Source organism: Apis florea, unplaced genomic scaffold (assembly GCF_048593485.1).
Source record: "Apis florea isolate Af1SG1 unplaced genomic scaffold, ASM4859348v1 contig_3764_pilon, whole genome shotgun sequence".
Classification (NCBI taxonomy): Eukaryota; Metazoa; Arthropoda; class Insecta; order Hymenoptera; family Apidae; genus Apis; species Apis florea.
This window is the reverse complement of record NW_028256841.1, coordinates 398,899-406,813: the sequence shown is the minus strand read 5'-3', so window position 1 is coordinate 406,813 and position 7,915 is coordinate 398,899.

Below are 7,915 nucleotides of genomic sequence, written 5' to 3'. Positions count from 1 at the left end.
AATTTAAATAACGATTTATTTATTTAGCGTCAAGTAGAATTCGATTGTTATAATGTATGCTAATTGAATCAATCGGTGGCCATTAACTTCTACTTCATAATTAAAGCCTCGTTATCAAGTGAAATTTGTTATCGGTTACCGGAATAAAATAATTCCGGAAATTATTACCGAGAGAATGTGAGCTTTTCCTTATTCGTTCGACTGGCCATCCTCTATCGCATTACCGCGATTCCGAACAACCCCCCCTCCTCATCCCCAATAAAGTTGTAAAAGTCGATTCACGTTTACACAACCACGCCGAACAACATGTTGCGCGTTAAATTAATAATTTACAACTGGATTTGAATTCGCCTCTTTGTACGCTTATACTATATAACTATAGGGTATAAAATTATATGAATCATACATCGATTTTTAGAAGCAAGCCAAGTGTAGATATTTTATCATAATTCTGTTTAATTGCGTGTACAATAATAGCATTGAATATTAACTACATATTAACTTATAAACTCAACTATTGAATGTATCTACGTACAAATTAATGTATTTATCTTTCGTTTCAAATTTCGAATTCAAGTTCAAATTTCAATAACTAATTCGCCTTTTGCTTCGCTTTCGTACTAACAAATAGTTTCAAGTTGCCAAGTTAATTATTTTTTATTGAAAATATTTGTTAGATTTTTAATGGATTGAAAATAATAAGATAATCTGTTTTTGACTAGACTAGAATAATTAATGTGAAAATATTTCCTAATGTTCGATTAATCATTATAGTTTCTATTTTTTGATTTATAATTATAAATATTTTCCATCGTTCGATTTAATATTACATTCTTGAATAATTATTATAATGATACATATTAAAGAAATAATTGCACTGTTAATGAAAATATTTGTTTATTTAAAGAGGGAAGAATGTTTTTAAAAAATATTACTATATATAAAGATATTTATAATAATAATGTTTTAAATAAAATAACAATTATTAATCATCACATTTCTCGATATTAATTATAAATATTCTACTAACTAATTTCGAATATTTTTATGAATATATAATAAAATTTAAATATAATGTTCATATTAGATTACTTATAAAATATTAATGTAGACCTTAAGTGTGAAATTAATAGATATTACAAGTATTTTATAATTTTGCTTTTAACTATCAGATGGCGCTAAACATTCGATAATATTTCATAAATTGACTTAAAGTTGTAACTCATAACAGAAAATCTTCTTACTTAAATGCCACAATTTCACAACATATATATATATTTCAATTTCACCGTAACAGTTAAAGTTTAATTTATAATAATTATACGACGATATAGATCATTTAAATATAAGTTCCTCATTGTTCCTCGTGAAACGCCACTTATCTCGCTCGTTTCCGTAAAAGAACTTTGAAACACGCGTGCACACCGATTCCACGCTGTAAAATATCGTTTACCAGTTACATCGTTGTGGAAAACTACACGGCCGTCCCTTTTTAGGATCTGCTCCCCATAAACCGAACCGTGGCACGCCTGATGCGAGATAACTGTGTATGCATCCGAGGCCACGCCACGTTCATTCCCTCTTTACGATCTTTTGCACGTTTTGCTGGCGTATTTAACAAAAACATGTAAAAACTCGATCGTCTTTTTTTCTACCCCTTTCTTTTTCCTTACAGAAAACGGGACAATGATGTATTCCAAGATTTAAATAAAATTACATTAAATTCTCTTTGATCTTATTAGTCTCTTGCCCGAACAGGGCAATATTTTAATCTGGCTGGAATCACTTTAATCACGAATCGCGTGCCAAGGAATGACTGACTTGTTGGTCGATCCAAAGAAACGAATTATGCGCATACATAGTTGAGCAAAACTAGAAACATATCAAGGATCAATTATTGCGCATGTGAATAAATAATGTGGAACGATATCGTTTCGCGTGGAAATGTACTTCAGTGACTCTTCCTCTTTTATGTTGAGTTCATTTATTTGTTTATCTAACCTACATTTTGAAATTTCATGAAATGTAACACTACATGCAGATACCGATTCAATCGACGTTAAACGGCTATACTAGATACTAGTACTATATCTACTATGCTTAGATATAATAAAATCCTCTTTCAACTAGTTGAAATAAATCTAACCTAACTCAATCGAATCTACAATTATTTTTCAACCACTTATGTAATTTAAGATATCTCTTTCGTTGTTGAGAATCTTATTCGAACATAATCTAAAATCAATAATCATTTTTGTGTAGACAAAATATAAATTATTTGTAACGCACACGATAAAATATGCATTATAGATTATTATTTTTTCGTATATCTTATAAATTACCATCCTTTTGATTTTCCAAGCATTTCGATATCCTACAATCGAGCAGCAAAGCACACGCACTGAGAGCTCTCCTCAACGAACTCGAGTTTCCCACAGTGACAGCTCGTTAATTCTCAACCGTCGAGTCTTTTTCGTTTCTCGTGGTTCACGGATCGTTGTCCGGCTCGCATTAAATATACAGGGCGCATCTGGTCACAAAAGGCCGGAGTACGGCCATTTATAATCGGCCGGTCTTGGCGTGGCTACTTAGCGGATATTTTCCGGTGAAAAGGTGCCGGTTGTCGGAGGGAAAGGTAACAGTTCAAAAGTTCACGTGAAAAACAGCGTCAGGAAATTGCTAGGAAATGGCCACCCTTTTTTGACCAGCCTCGTCTCCACCCTTGTCCTCCTCTAATGGCCTAAAACGGCCGCAAGAAAGAAAAGTCTTTAAAAAGGCACGGTGGCCGTCGACTGAAAAATGTCGCCTGTTCATCCATCGGGCTCGATACAATCGCGTCCTCGAGGAAATTAAAGAAATCCCCGCGGATTCTTGGTGAAATTCGTGTTTACCAATGCCTCTCCTTTCCGCTCGATGGCCCTCATGCGTCTCTTTCCATCGTGATTGCGATCGAAGAAGGCGAGAGAATGGATGTTTCGCTGTTTCATGCTCGTTGATTGGATTCGTCGAAAGAAGATTGTCCGTGAATCGATTACGCATTTTTTTTTTTATTTTTTATGCGAGAGAAGTTAATTTAATCGAAATACACGAGTCGAAAGTCTTGATTGTTACATTTTTGCACCTTATTAATCTCTGGCCAAATTCTGCTTTCTCTTCGTCTGTGCCTTTTAATATATTTCGCGAAATTGTTAGAAATAACTTGTGGCCCGTAAGTGACAGAAAATATTCTGCAAGTGAAGTTATAGAACGATTTCTACACGAGTGTGTGAAATGTTGAAAGTTTGGAATAAAGTTTAATTTAGTTTATGGTGATATGGATAAAATTATATTTTTGGAATTAGAACTGGAAGGATTGTCACAAATTTATGAGTTAGTTGAAAAAGAATAGACCGATAATTGCGCTTGAATGCTTTAAAACAAGTGTTGCATTACAAACTATTTAGAGTGTAAGTGATGTTTGTGTGCACGCATATACATTTACATTTACTTGCATTTACATGATATTTACATTTACTTGGAGAATTAACTTTGTAATAATAGATTATATACATTTATACAATATACAAGATTTATGCATTTATTGCATTTATACAAAGGGATATACAATTGAAAGTAACTTTTATAAATTTACCATTTGAATAAATAACGTTTACATATAAAATGCTAACAATTGGAATTGCTTGCGTACAATTAATATTAATCTATAATTAAATTAATAATAAATGTATTAAATATTGATCGAATATTAATATTGTCTCATTAAACAGAGTGTTTTTACAAAATTTTTAATAAACATACACGTGAAAAGTTGGCTCGTTTTGCGCATTTTCAATCAATCATTGAATCACAATTCCAACGTTTATGGTTTCTTGACGACAAACCATTTCACACTGTGCCCATTTAACGAAGACAGTAAAATCGAAATTACACGAGGGTGTATACGAGCTCGTCCAAGATTTTTACGTCGCCGCTTCTAGCAGTTCTAAGGTCGATTCCTTTTACCGTAGCTAAAAGTTATTACCAAGCTCCCTTTCTTGCAAGAAATTCAAAGAGCATAACTTCTTGGAACTTTATTTCTTCTCCGTTTGCGATCAGTAGGGTGTGTAAGATTTTCATCGGAGCGAGAAAAGAAAATAAGCATGTATTGTTAAAAAACTAATTTCTTTGGATAAAAATAAGAAACGATATTTCGATATTTGAGTAGATGTTTTATTATAAAACTTACGATTTTTTATCACACTCTAATCATTCCTCGCTCAAAATGCGCGTTAATTAAATTTAATTTATTATGCGGATATTACCGTAATTATTAGTGATATAATATAACAATTATACACATTTTTCATTTAACTCGCGGTTACAGAAGCACAAATTATCTAAAAAAAAAGTCTAAAAGTCAAAGCTAAAAAAAAGGAAAACAGAAGAAGTTTAACAAAGTAAAGCGTAATTTACAATTACAAAGTGTAACAAAATTTTTCATATTTTTAATTTATACGTACGCACACGTGTATAAATTAAATATACATATAATCTGTCAAGTAAACAAAAGCTATTTTAGAAGCTCAACTGCAGAATGAAAAGTAAATTTACCGTGATAAATATATCCTTGCGAAACCAGCTAGAAGAACTATACGCAATTAACGAAAGAAGCCTTTATTCTTCGGTAACAAAAAAGAAAAAGAAAATAACAAAAATCCTTTTCCAACGGATGACCCATTATAAACGACTTACTTTCATCCACCATTCATCAATGACACGCGCAATCGACGTACAATCGTACACAACACATCGTAAAAAAAAAAAAAAAAATGTAAAAAGCGACGACAAGTGGTCTTCTTAATCTTCCAGAAATAATCGCAGCGAAGAGAGAGCTAGAGAGAGGGTTTCTTCACTCTTGATGAAGCTTAACGCGATCTCAGATTACACGGCTGAGAGGATAAGCCCCGGAAGAAATTAAGAAGAACTGTTCCGCGCGAAACAACGACAACACAACTGAGAAATAAGGCAAAGGCAAAATAAAAAGAGGGGGCTGGAAACGAGAGAAAGAAAGAGAGAGAGAGAGAGAGAGAGAGAAATGTTGGAAGATCGCTCAAAAGGTATCCAACCGCGTAACGTGTAATATTTAAAACACCTCAAAGGCGATGTAACGACAATGGAAAGCGGAGGGGAGGAGTGGATGCGTCTTTATCCACCAGAAACTTTATCCACCCCCAAACCTTTTCGTTTCACTCTCTCTCTCTCTCTCTCTCTCTTTCTCCTCGTTTCACGTGCACACCTTTCGCCTCGCTTGGGGTGCACTTTTTCAGCCGCGGGCACAGCTAGACTCACACACACACAGCTTGTATAAATACAAGCAAAGAAGCGGAGAAACATAAGAGAGAGAGCTTTCTCCTTTCTTAACGCGCCAGGCCGGTCACCCTCCCCCCATCTTCCCTCCCCCTCGGCCGTAAGAGGAAAGATTTATATGCGCGGGTGCGCGTGACCGCAAGAGACTGCAAGAATAAAGCCACATCGTGCTCTCGATCCCGAGCTTTTTACTACAGCCGAGAAATCCTCTTATGCAACAGATAAAACCTGAGCTGCGCCGCTCTGTTTACCCCCGCCCCCTGCCTTGTGTCTCACCACCCTCCTCACTATTCCACTTCTACCACGCACGCCACCCTCCTCCTCCTCCTCCTCCTCCCCGTATCCGTTACTCCTTTCGGGTTAATGGTTTCATACGTTCACGGTTTAACCCCGGATAATACGGGTTGACGATTTACAAAGCCGCCCCGATGATGGCAATGATAAAAATAATAATCGTAATTCGACCACGATAATAATCCGCGGTGTTGCGTCGTATTATCGTGTTAGTTCGTTGTCATCGTCGTTATTATATATAAATATATATATATATATACATATATCGTCGAATAATTACACGAGAAACTCGCCCCTCTCGCCCCTCCTCGTTGTATAAAACAACGCGCGATTCGAAACGCGGAGGGTGGAGGGTGGGGGGCGGGTGGGTATCTTCCGGTTAGCGGGAGGGCCGGGGAGTTGGAAATCGCGGCCGCACAAATGCTGATTAATAAATTATTGAATTTATTTAACACGAGTGTTATTTACATTTAATGATTGATTTTCATACTTTTAATCCTTGGCCGCGTTACGGGGAATCCGCGCAATTTACCCTTCATCCTGATGGCCGATGCGGCGGCCAAAGTAAATTACCGTTTATCGCCGATCGTTGTTCGTCATTTTTTACTTTACCCGGACCACGGTAATCAATTAACCGGCTCGGTTTAATCATCGCTTTATGCGTTATTAATTTATTATCCGGTCGTATTAACAATATATAATGCCGCCGAGGATATTAAATAACGATATTCAAAATCGACGGGACGGGAAAAAGGTGTAATATCTTTAGGACGTGTCTTTATTCCTCGATAAATCCGTATGTTAATCTAATATGATTCTGTTCCGACAACAGGAGGAATTTAATCTGTGGACATTTAACGTCAGAATTGCAAAAATGTATGTATTTAAATTATCAAGAAAATTCGTCCAAGCCTTTATCGTAAAATCCATGTCCCTCAAGTGTGTCAGGAAAAAGAAAAAAAGATCTTTCAATCAAATATGAAAAACAAGTAAGAAAAATATCTGCTGGACGTCTTGTCGCAGAGATTCGTCTCGAAACCCATACCTTCCCACGAATTGCCAAGTTCCAGGTTCAGGGAGGGCAAAGAGTGGCGAATAAACGAAGAAACAACTGGCTGCCAGTTTATATCTCTGGCGACGCTTTTTCGTGTTTCTCTTTTACGGTTACCGCGCCACGACGACGTGCACGAGATATATATATATATACATATATACGAGGGCCCAACTTGCCACCAGCGTGAAAGGAAAGAGAGAAAAAGAGGCGATCGTGTCGGCAGCTTTCGCCCAACAGGGCAGGGAAGCTTTACGAGGTTCTTTCTGCCACCTCGTCGTTTCATTTTACGGGTCGTCGCCTTCTTCTTCGCGATTTCAAACGGAGAGAACGGCCTATACGAAACTGAGCCTCGCTATCGACAATTCTCCTGCACTCGTTTCGATTTCTTTTATACCCTTCCTTATGTCTATCGAGCTATCATTCTTGGCATCCGCGAAGATCTGCGAAATTATCGTCCAACTTTTCTCTTCTCGTTTTTTTCTCCATTCTTCTGGTCCGTTCGAGCGAATAATGTTCTTTTTTTTTATTTATTTTTTTTTTATTTTTAATAAAGTGAATAGAGAAATTTACATTTGCGCGTGATTTTAAATAGTCGTTACATATAATAATATTTATTTATTTCGATGAAAGTGAAAATATAGGATTTCGCTTTGAGCAAAACCATGGTAACAAGTTCCCTTTGGTGGAGACAATCGCGGGATATCGGGATAATTTGTCCTATCATCGGAATTGGGACAGTAAAACACTGTCTAGCCGTGGTAGCTACGTAGTTTTAGTTAATTCGCAGAAGGCTAAGGCTTCTCTCCACGCCGATCGTCTCCACCTCGTCTGTCGAGGATGCATCGCGTGCCCTCCCCCCGTTCCAATGGTCAGCTCAGGACCCTCGTGCACGTAAATCACGCCGCTGCCGCAGATCCAATTATCAAATTGTCCGGCACTTCACTCGAGTCAAGAGAGAACCGCCTGAAGCCGCAGGGGAAAGAGGGAAGGGAATTCGATGCGAAGGCGAATCTCCGACCAAGAAAAGAGGGGTGTTAAGGGGTGTGAGAAGCGTCAAGATGAAGTTGAGATGGAATGGAAACCGGGAAATGCGATACAATGGAAAGGAAAAAGAAAAGAAAATCAGATTTTTGGAGTACATTTTTTTCTTTTTGTTTTTTTTTAATCCTTTAATCTGTGTCTACTTTTTAATTTGAAATTGTTGAAACATGATAGAGTATA